The sequence below is a fragment of the Hemiscyllium ocellatum genome, chromosome X, assembly GCF_020745735.1.
Source record: "Hemiscyllium ocellatum isolate sHemOce1 chromosome X, sHemOce1.pat.X.cur, whole genome shotgun sequence".
Lineage (NCBI taxonomy): Eukaryota > Metazoa > Chordata > Chondrichthyes > Orectolobiformes > Hemiscylliidae > Hemiscyllium > Hemiscyllium ocellatum.
The window spans coordinates 6,550,172-6,562,372 of NC_083453.1; positions in this window are offsets into that span (position 1 = coordinate 6,550,172).

Sequence of the window (12,201 nt, forward strand, 5' to 3'; positions counted from 1 at the left end):
ATAGTTTTTGGTTTATTGAGTCTTCCAGTTAAAACAAAGTTTACTATACTAGGAATAAAGCTATTCTAGATCTAATATTGCAAAATGATGCAAGACTAATTAGCATTCTCAGTAAAAGATTCCTTGGAAAATAGTGATCATAATACAACTAAATTCGACATTAAGATTGAAAGTGACATATCCCAATCCCAAATGGCAATCTTAAAAGTAAAGTGTAAGCATGAAAAGCTGATTGGGTAAACAGACTAAAAGGTGTGGCAATAAATGAACAGAAGGACACATTTAAGGAAAATACAAAAAAATTGAAAAAGAAGAAACTTATAAATGAGATTACCTCACATTCTCCAGAGCCTAGCAACCTAATTTACTCAGCCTATCATCACAGGACAACCCTTTCATCCCACGGAGCAATCTAGTGAGCTTTGTTAGATTAGATTAGATTACTTACAGTGTGGAAACAGGCCCTTCGGCCCAACAAGTCCACACCGACCCGCCGAAGCACAACCCCTACATATACCCCTTACCTAACACTACGGGCAATTTAGCATGGCCAATTCACCTGACCCGCACATCTTTGGACTGTGGGAGGAAACCGGAGCACCCAGAGGAAACCCACGCAGACACGGGAAGAATGTGCAAACTCCACACAGTCAGTCGCCTGAGGCGGGAATTGAACCCAGGTCCCTGGCGCTGTGAGGCAGCAGTGCTAACCACTGTGCCACCGTACCGCCTGCATCATCTCAGAGGCAAAAGTCCTTCATAGAGTCATAGAGATGTACAGCACGGAAACAGACCTTTCAGTCTAACTCCTCCATGCCGACCAGATATCCCAACCCAATCTAGTCCCACCTGCCAGCACGCGGCCCATATCCCTCCAAACCCTTCCTATTCATATACCCATCCAAATGCTTTTTAAATGTTGTAATTGTACCAGCCTCCACCACATCCTGTGGGAGCTCAGTCCATTCACGTACCACCCTCTGTGTGAAAACGTTGACCCTTAGGTCCCTTTTATATCTTTCCCCTCTCACCCTAAACCTATGCCCCTCTAGTTCTGGACTCCCCCACCCCAGGGAAGATACTTTTGTCTATTTATCCTATCCTTGCCCCGTAAGATTTTATAAATCTCTATAAGGTCACCCCTCAACCTCCGATGCTCCAGGGAAAACAGCCCCAGCCTGTTCAGCCTCTCCCTGTAGCTCAAATCCTCCAACCCTGACAAGGTCCTTGTAAATCTTTTCTGAACCCTTTCAAGTTTCACAACATCCTTCCTACAGGAAGGACACCAGAATTGCACACAGTATTCCAAAAGTGGCCTATCCAATGACCTCCCAACTCCTGTACTCAATACTCTGACCAATAAAGGAAAGCATACCAAACGCCTTCTTCACTATCCTATCTACCTGCGACTCCACTTTCAAGGAGCTATGAACCTGCACTCCAAGGTCTCTTTGTTCAGCAACATTCCCCAGGACCTTATCATTAAGCACATAAGTCCTGCTTTCCCAAAATGCAGCACCTCACATTTATCTAAATTAAACTCCATCTGCCACTTCACAGCCCATTAGCCATCTGAGGTAACCTTCTTCACTGTCCACTACACCTCCAATTTTGGTGTCATCTGCAAACTTACTAACTATACCTCTTATGCTCACATCCAAATCATTTATATGAATGATAAAAAGTAGCAGACTCAGCATCAATCCTTGTGGCACTCCACTGGTCACAGGCCTCCAGTCTGAAAAACAACCCTCCACCACCACCCTCTGTCTTCTACCTTTGAGCCAGTTCTGTATCCAAATGGCTAGTTCTCCCTGTATTCCATGAGATCTAACCTTGCTAACCAGTCTGCCATGGGGAACCTTACTGAATGCCTTACTGAAGCCCATGTAGATCACATCCCACTGATCTGCCCTCATCAATCCTCTTTGTTATTTCTTCAAAACAAATCCAGTTTGTGAGACATGATTTCTCACGCACAATGCCATGTTGACTATCCCTAATCAGTCCTTGTCTTTCCAAATACATGTACATCCTGTCCCTCAGGATCCCCTCCAAAAACTTGTCCACCACCAACATCAGGCTCACTGGTCTATAGTTCCCTGGCTTGTCCTTACCACCCTTCTTAAACAGTGGCACCACGTTTGCCAACCTCCAGTCTTCCGACACCTCACCTGTGACGATCGATGATACAAATTTCTCAGCAAGAGGCCCAGCAATCACTTCCCTAGTTTCCCACAGAGTTCTCGGGTACACCTGATCAGGTCCTGGGGATTTATCCACTTATGTGTTTCAAGACAACCAGCACTTTCTCCTTTGTAATATGGACATCTTTCAAGACGTCACCATCTGTTTCCCTCCATTCTATATCTTCCATGTCCTTTTCCATAGTAAATACTGATGCAAAATACTCGTTTAGTATCTCTCCCATCTCCTGTGGCTCCACACAAAGGCCGCCTTGCTGATCTTTGAGGGGCCCTTTTCTCTCTAGTTACCCTTTTGTCCTTAATTTGTAAAAACCCTTTGGATTCTCCTTAACTCTAGTTGCCAAAGCTATCTCATGTCCCCCTTTTTGCCCTCCTGATTTCCCACTTAAGTATACTCCTACTGCCTTTCTACTCTTCTAAGGATTCACGCGATCTATCCTGTCTATACCTGACATATGCTTCCTTCTTTTTCTTAACCAAACCCTCAATTTCTTTAGTCATCCAGCATTCCCTATACCTACCAGCCTTTTCTTTCACCCTGAAAATATGTTGCTGGAAAAGTGCAGCAGGTCAGGCAGCATCCAAGGAGCAGGAGAGTCAACGTTTTGGGCATGAGCCCTTCTTGAGGAATGAGGAAAGTGTGTCCAGCAGACTAAGATAAAAGGTAGGGAGGAGGGACTTGGGGGAGGGGCGTTGGAAATGCGATAGGTGGAAGGAGGAAGGCGCCTCATCTTCCGTCTAGGAACCCTCCAACCACAAGGGATGAACTCAGATTTCTCCAGTTTCCTCATTTCCCCTCCCCCCACCTTGTCTCAGTCAAATCCCTCGAACTCAGCACCGCCCTCCTAACCTGCAATCTTCTTCCTGACCTCTCCACCCCCACCCCACTCCGGCCTATCACCCTTACCTTGACCTCCTTCCACCTATCGCATCTCTAACGCCCCTCCCCCAAGTCCCTCCTCCCTACCTTTTATCTTAGCCTGCTGGACACACTTTCCTCATTCCTGAAGAAGGGCTCATGCCTGAAACGTTGACTCTCCTGCTCCTTGGATGCTGTCTGACCTGCTGCGCTTTTCCAGCAACACATTTTCAGCCCTGATACCCAGCATCTGCAGTCCTCTCTTTTTCCTTTCACCCTAACAGGAATATACTTTCTCGGGATTCTCGTTACCTCACTTCTGAAGGTTTCCCATTTTTCAGCCATACTTTACCTGCAAACATCTGCTCCCAATCAGCTTTTGAAAGTTCTTGCCCAATACCATCAAAATTAGACTTTCTCCAATTTAGAACTTCAACTTTTAGATCTGGTCTATCCTTTTCCATCACTATTTTAAAACTAATAGAATTATGGTTGCTGGCCTCAAAGTGCTCCCCCATTGACACCTCAGTCACCTGCCCTGCCTTATTTCCCAAGAGTAGGTCAGGTTTTGCACCTTCTCTAGTAGGTACATCCACACTCTGAATCAGAAAATTGTCTTGTACAGACTTAACAAATTTCTCTCCATACAAATCCCTATGGCAGTCCCAGTCTATGTTTAGAAAGTTAAAATACCCTATCATAACCACCCTATTATTCTTACAGACAACTGAAATCTCCTTACAGATCTGTTTCTCAATTTCCCTTTGACTATTCGGGGGTCTATTATACAATCCCAATAAGGTATCAGCCCTTTCTTGTTTCTCAGTTCCACCCAAATAACTTCCCTGGATGTATTTCCAGGAATATCCTCCCTCAGTACAGCTGTAATGCTATCCCTTATCAAAAACGCCACTTCCCCTGCTCTCTTGCCTCCCTTTCTGTGCTTCCTGTAGCATTTGTATCCTGGAACATTAAGCTGCCAGTCCTGCCCATCCCTGAGCCATGTTTCTGTAATTGCTATGATATCCCAGTCCCATGTTCCTAACCATGCCCTGAGTTCATCTGCCTTCCCTGTTTGGCCTCTTGCATTGAAATAAATGCTGTTTAATTTATCAGTCCTACCTTGTTCTCTGCTTTGTTCCCACCTGCCCTGACTGTTTGACTCATTTATTTTCTCAACTGTACCAGTCTCAGATTGATCTCTTTCCTCAGTAACTCCCTGGATCCCACCTTAACAGTTTAAATCCTCCTGAGCAGCTCTAGCAAATTTCCCTGCCAGTATATTAGTCCCCTTCCAATTTAGGTGCAATCCGTCCTTCTTGTACAGGTCACATCTACCCCAGAAGAGATTCCAATTATCCAGAAATGTGTACACCAGCTCCTCAGCCATGTATTCATCTGCTCTATACTCCTATTCCTACCCTCACTAGCTCGCAGCACCGGGAGTAATCCAGATATTACTAGTCTCAAGGATCTCCTTTTTAAATTCCTACCTAACTTTCTGTAATCTCCCTTCAGAATCTCATCCTTTTCCCTTCCTATGTCATTGGTTCCAATGTGTTTAATGACCTCCTGCTGGTACCTCTCCCTCTTGAGAACATTCTGCACTCTCTCTGAGACATCCTTGATCCTGGCACCAGGGAGGCAACACACCATTCTGCTTTATCTCTGCTGGCCACAGAAATGTCTGTCTGTGCCTTGTACTAGAGAATTCCCGAACACAATTGATCTCTTGGAACCCGACGTACCCCTCGTTGCATTAGGGCCAGTCTCAGTACCAGAAACTTGGCTGTTCGTGCTACGTTCCCCTGAGAATCCATCACCCCCTACATTTTCCAAAACAGCATACCTGTATGAAATGGGGATAGCCACTCCTGCACTACCTGCCTACCTCTCTTACATTTCCTGGAGTTAATCCATCTATGTGACTGTATCTGTGACTTTTCCCCCTTCCTATAACTGCCATCCCTCATATCTCCTTGCTTTTGTAAATTCCTCATTGCCTCTGTGCCTCCAACCAATCTAATCAATCTGATTGGTTGTGAATCCAATGGCACTTATTGCAGATATAATCCTCAGTAATCTGTAAACTCTCCCAAAACTCCCACATCTGACAAGGAGAGCGTAGCACTCTACTAGGGGCCATTTTTGCTTCTTCCAGTCTACAGACCCAGAAAATAGCACTGTCTTATTCCTCTACAAAACACTGCTCCAGGTTAAATTAATACTTATGGCTTATATTTTTAAATGTAATCAGACATAGCTCAATAAAACATATAATCAGAGAAGAACCCACTCTACTCACTACTGCGGACTTACTGTAAAACCACACTTAAAACTATTCACTTATCGGTTTCTGTGCTGTGACCTCTCCCAAACTGGTTCCTCCAAGATTGGTTGTGAATTTCACTGTTTGATAATTTTCCCAGATGCACTCTGATGTCCAGCGATACATGAATTCAAAACAGCAAAGGCAGTAACTGTGCAGGTTCACTGCTGTGTCAGTTAACAGTGGGGGTTTCTTTTTCCCTTTCTCTCTCTCTCTCCTGCACTGACCTCACCATGTGCTTCCTTTGTCTGTTCCTTTCCCTTTTAAAACTGCTGAGGTTTTGACTTTTTTTTCTCCAAAGTTCCAAAACAACGCAACAGCATATCCAACTGCTCCTGGAATTCAAGGAAATCACCTCCAACACCTAAAATACCTCAAAAAAGGAGCAGCCTATCACAGCCAGAAATTTTTCCCGTCCTCCATCTTGGAATACCTTAAATATTTCCAAAGACTTTCCCAAAGCTGAATGAATGTTACCTTGATAATCTGACAAAGATTTGAAAGTGCTTAGCAGAAGTCAGCAAATGCCAGCAGAGGGCAAATTTCCGGATCTGCCGGTGAGAACGTGATAAAGGGAAGTTTAGAGCCTCTAAACTCGCTACCCAGAACTCCAGACTACAAGTATTTCAGAGTCCATGTTGCCACAGCAACTCTCACAATCCTTCAGTAACACACCGCCACCACAAAATAACACACGATGGATAATAACACCTCTCAGGTTGTAGAAAACAATACTAAACTATTGAGGTTTTGCTCTCATGGTTTGTTAAGTTAATTTCTCTGCATGTTACCACATGTACAGTCTGCGCTGTAACATTATTCTATGCAAATACAGCAAGTCTTGGAAACATGATGTTGTGGTAATAACAGAGACCTAGCTTAATGAAGGGCAAGACTGGGAGTTCGATATTCCTGGGTATAAGATATTCAAGAAAGACAGAAAAGAATGGAGGGTTAGCAGTGTTTGTAAAGAAGGGCTTTGCAGTACTTATGTCTTATGGTCTAAAGAAAATGCCTCAGAGGGTTCAAAGCCAGAATCAGAATCAATTTGGCTAGAGCAAAGGAATAAAAAGGGTACAATTATATTTCCCAGTGTAGTCTGCAGACCACCAACGAGTGGAAAGGATAATAGATTAACAAATCTCCAGGCAAAGTAGAGAGCGGTACCAACATTATACTGCAGTTATAAATGGGGACTTCCAGTCTTTACTTGGGTAATTGTAGTGTAAGGGGCAGCAAGGGACATGTGTTCCTAGATTGCTCAGAAGAGTTTCATACAGCGTTACGTGTCCAGTCCAAAAGGAAGGAAGCAGGTGAGATGGGACAAGTGGATAAAGTTAGTGGGGAAATATTTAACAGACAGTGATCATTGTATCATAAGGCCCAGGATGGTGGAGGAGAATGTCATACGACAATCCAGATCACAAAAAATAAATTGGCACGGAGCTGACTTCAAAGGGCAAGAATAGAACTGGGCAGGATTGACTGGAACAAGAGGTTGGCAGGAAAAGCTATGACTAAACAAAGGGCTATTTTCAAAGAGCAGTTGGTTTGGGTACAGTCAAGGGAAATTCTCTCAAATGGGAGAGGTAGGACAAACAATTCCAGAATCGTCTAGATAACAAAGGAGATAGAAATTATCATGAGAAAGAAAAAGTGCACTTCCAATAGGTCTAAGGCAGAAAAGACAATTGAGAACCAAAAAGAATACCAAGGGCTAAGAGAGAAGGTGACAAACCAATTAAGAGAGGCAAAGAGGAATAGTGAAAGAAGACCAGAAGCTAACATAATGGAGAATCCCAAAATCTTCTTCAGGCATTTAAATAGGAAGAGTGTGGTTAAAGGAGGCGGAGGGCCTATTAGAGACCAGAAAGGGGATTTACACATGGAGACAGGGGACATGGCTGAGGTGTTAACGGAATACTATTGTAAAGACACATGCAAAGAGGACAATGCTGGCCAGACCACGGTGACAGAGGAGGAAGGTCTGCTACTGAAAGGGTTTAAAATGAATAAGGAAGAATAAACTGTTGGTATTTAAGGGTGACAAGGACCAGTTAAGACGCAACCAAGGATTTTGAAAGAATTGAGGTAGATATTGCGGGAAGTCTTCCCTGGTCTCAGGGAGGTACCAGAAGACTGGAAAATTGCAAATTTCATAGCCTTGCTCAAAGAGAGTGTAAGGATAATCAAGTTGTTATATGTCCTCAAGTCTGAGCATTTAGATCAATTGAGGAAAACACTGATATTTATATGCACACTATAAAGAAAATAAGAATCACGCTTTTAAATAATTTAGAAATAGTACTACCTATCTACCAACTATCACTTGTTTGGATTGAGAATTGTTATTTTGACTATGTATTTCTGTATAGTGTATGGTGAGAAGGAAAACCACATGTAGCTATTTAAAAAGACTTGGACAAAGTCTTACTTTTCATGGTGGTAAACCTCACTGTAGTGTGCCAAGTAGGATTGTCACTTAAATGATCTTTGAAACAAATAGTCTGCTTTTGTGCTCCAAGATGCAAAAAACATTACCACTTTTTAATTTCCCAATGAATTTTCATCATCATATTGCTGAAGTCAAAATCAGAAACATGATCACCCCCGTCTCAATGCTATTCCACCCTTAGTTTAAATTTGGACTTGGCAATATGTGGTAATACTGGCTCCTAATTATGCCTGGTTGTTATTTATTATCACACTCTTCAGGAACAGCAGAAGCATATTTATAAACAGTTTGTGAGTGGTTCTGAGAGTGGGTGTACAAGCTGCTCCTGGGAGCAAGAGGTGGAGCTTAAGGACTACTTCAGTTTTGCCCTTGCACAGGCTCGACAGTAGTGTAACACTAACCAGCAACTCTCTATCACCATCCAAAACACACACACACACACACACACACACACACACACACACACACACACACACACACACACACACACTTCACACTGAACCCCACATAGGCCATCTCTACTAACCCACAAACAATATAAATAGACTCAGGTAGGTCCCCATCGCAACACATAACTCCCCCCATTGCACCCCGCCCCCAGGTTTCTCCACCCTCTTGCACATGGGTGGACTTTAATCAGCCTGTGCAGACATACACACACACACAATGGCCCTCACTCACGTCGCTTGGTGCTCACCCTCTCACACACCCCTGTCAAAGCTCCTCATGTAAAACACTGCCACCTTCTCACACCAGACCCCTGTTGTAACTCTCCCTTCCACATCACCATCCACTCTCACCCACCACTGCGACCTCTCAGTTCCCCTATTCCCCACCCCATTCCCCAGATACTCATGTTCCCAGTCCTCAAATCTCACACCTTTCTGATCATCACGTCCCACCCCATTCTCATGTCTCTCCCACTCTCACACCTCCTAAACACACCCCTCACCCACCTCTCAACCATCCACACCTGACCACCCCCCTTTCCTACCCACCCTTCATCCCCACTCCCTTCCTTCTCACTGCCACACACTGACCTTCCTTTGATCCACCCTCTACCCTCCTCCCATCCATACGCTCTCCCCTATTCCCCCACCTCCATTCCCTATCCTCTCACCCCTCTCCCCTCCTCACGCCCTTTAGCCCCTACTCCCTCCCTACATCCTCTACTCCGCACTCCCTCCCCCTCCACACCCGCCCCACTACCTCCCCTCTTCCCACCCATTCCACACTCTCCTCCCTCCCCTCTTTCCCCACCCCTTTTCCCCCTGCCCACCTCACCCTCCTCCCCTCTCCTCCACACATCCTTCTTTCCCTCACCTCTCCCCACCTTCAACGCATTTCCCTACACCTCTTCTTCCCCGCCCTCCTCTCCCATTCCCACGCCTCACTCACTCACCTCTAACTTCCTCTCCCCATTCCCTCCTCTCCACTCTGCCCTCCCCTCTCCTTCCCCACCATTCTTCGTAAATCTCAACACCCCCCCACCTCCTCACTCCCCTCCGCCGCCTCTCCGCCCCCCACCACCTCTCCAGCCCTCACACTCTCACCCTCACCTTCCCCCCCCACCTCATCACCCTGCTCCTTCCCTCCCTCTCCTCTACCACTACCACTACCACTACCTTCTCCCCCACCCAACCCACTCCATTCCTTTCCCCTCTCCTATGCCAACCTTTTCCCCGGTCCCTCCTTCACCACGTCCTCACCTCTCCTCTTCCCCGTCCCCTCCTGTACCCCCTCCCCCTCCCTCCTCATTCCCCTTCCTCTCCCCTCTGACTCTTCATCTCGTCCCTCATTCCCAACCCCCTCCCCTCTTACTCCCCACCCTCACCCTCCTCAGCCCCCCTTTCCCACCCTCTGTCCCCCTCCTTCTCCCCCTCAGTCCTCGCCCTCCCGATTCCCCCCATCTTCCTGATCCCCTTTTCTCCCTCCCCAGCCCCTCCTTCCCCAGTCCCTCTCCCCCACCCTCCTCATTCCCTATCCTATCCCTCTACAGCCCCCTCCTTCCCCAGCCCCTCTCCCCCTCCCTCCTCATTCCCCACCCTCTCCCTTCCATAGCCCCCTCCTTCCCCAGCCCCTCTCCCCCTCCCTCCTCAATCTCCACTCCTTTCCCATCCCCTTTCTGCCTTCACACACTTCATTCCCCATCCTCACCCCCTCCTCAGTATCCATCCTTCCCCACCCTCTCTCCCTTCCTCAATCCCCACCCTCTCACGCCCTCACCTTCCCATTCCCTTTCCACCCTCCCTTCCCGCCATCATTCCCTTGCTCTTCGGTGGGTCGGTGTGGACTTGTTGGGTCGAAGGGCCTGTTTCCACACTGTAAGTAATCTAATCTAAAAAAAACTCCAATCCCCACCCTACCCAGCACACCTTGGCCCACCCTTTCCATCTCACCCCATCGCACACCCCCTCTCTACCTCCTTCTCCCCCTCAGTTCCCTACATCCCCATTCCCCAACCACCCCCACTTATTCCCTCGCTCACCCATCTCCTCGCTCCCCCCCACCTTGCTCCCCCTTTCCCCCACACCCCCCATTCCACAACCACCCCTTCATCCCTCCTTCCCCAACCCCCCTCTCCCCTCCATCCCTCCTTCCCCAACCCCCCTCTCCCCCCCATTCCCCAACCTCCAACCCCCCTCTCCCCCAACCACCCCTCTCCCCCCCATTCCCCAACCCCCCCACCCCCTCTCCCCCACCATTCCCCAACCCCCCACCCCCCTCTCCCCATTCCCCAACCCCCCTCCCCCACCATTCCCCAACCCCCCACCACCCCTCCCCCACCATTCCCCAACCTCCCACCCCTCTCCCCCACCATTCCCCAAACCCCCAACCCCCCACCCCCACCATTCCCCAAACCTCCAACCCCCCACCCCCACCATTCCCTAAACCCCCAATCCCCAACCAACCCTCCACCCCATTCCCCAACCCCCTACCCCCAATTCCCCAACCCCCCTACCCCCAATTCCCCAACCCAAATCCCCAACCCCCCAATCCCCCCCATTCCCCAACCCCCCCTCCCCCCAATTCCCCAACCCCCCAATCCCCAACCCCCCTCTCCCCCCAATTCCCCAACCCCCCCACCCCACTCTCCCCCCATTCCCGAAGCCCCCCACCCCCCTCTCCCCCACCATTCCCCAACCCCCACCCCCCTCTCCCCCACCATTCCCCAACCCCCCACCCCCCTTTCCCCCACCATTCCCCAACCCCCAACCCCCTCTCCCCCACCATTCCCCAACCCCCCACCCCCCTCTCCCCCACCATTCCCCAACCCCCCACCGCCCTCTCCCTCACCATTCCCCAACCCCCCAAGCCCCTCTCCCCCCACCATTCCCCAACCCCCCACCCCCCTCTGCCCCACCATTCCCCAACCCCCCACCCCCCTCTCCCCCACCATTCCCCAACCCCCCACCCCCCTCTCCCCCACCATTCCCCAATCCCCCAATTCCCAACCACCCCTCTCCCCCACCATTCCCCAATCCCCCAATTCCCAACCACCCCTCTCCCCCACCATTCCCCAATCCCCCAATCCCCAACCACCCCTCTCCCCACCATTCCCCAAACCCCCAATCCCCCCCAATCCCAACCCCCAATCCCCCATTCCCCAACCCCCCTCTCCCCCAATTCCCCAACCCCACAATCCCCCCAATTCCCCAACCCCCATTCCCCAACCCCCCAATTCCCCAACCCCCCAATCCCATTCCCCAACCCCACAATCCCCAACCCCCAATCCCCCCATTCCCCATTCCCCCCATTCCCCAACCCTCTCCCCCCATTCCCCAACCCCCCTCTCCCCAACCCCCCTTTCCCCCCATTCCCCAACCCCCCAATACCCCCATTCCCCAACCCCCATTCCCCAACTCCCCAATCCCCCCAATTCCCCAACACCCCAACCCCACAATCCCCCCAATTCCCCAACCCCCCAACCCCACAATCCCCTCAATTCCCCAACCCCCCAATCCCCAACCCCCCTCTCCCCCCATTCCCCAACCCCCCTCTCCCCCTACCACCCTCTACCCCATTCCCCAACCCCCCCTCTCCCCCAACCCCCCTCTTCCCCTCATTCCCCAACCCCCCTCCACCCCATATTCCCCAACCCCACCCAACCCCACCCCATATTCCCCAATCCCCCTCCACCCCATTCCCCAAACCCCCTCTCCCCCATTCCCCAATTCCCCCCAATCCCCCAATTCCCCAACCCCACAATTCCCCAACCCCCCAATCCTCCCCATTCCCCAACCCCCCCCCCCCATCCCCCAACCCCCCCAACCCCCCATTCCCCAACCCCCCAATTCCCCAACCCCCCAACCCCCCCCATTCCCCACCCACCCCCCCCCACATCCCCCCC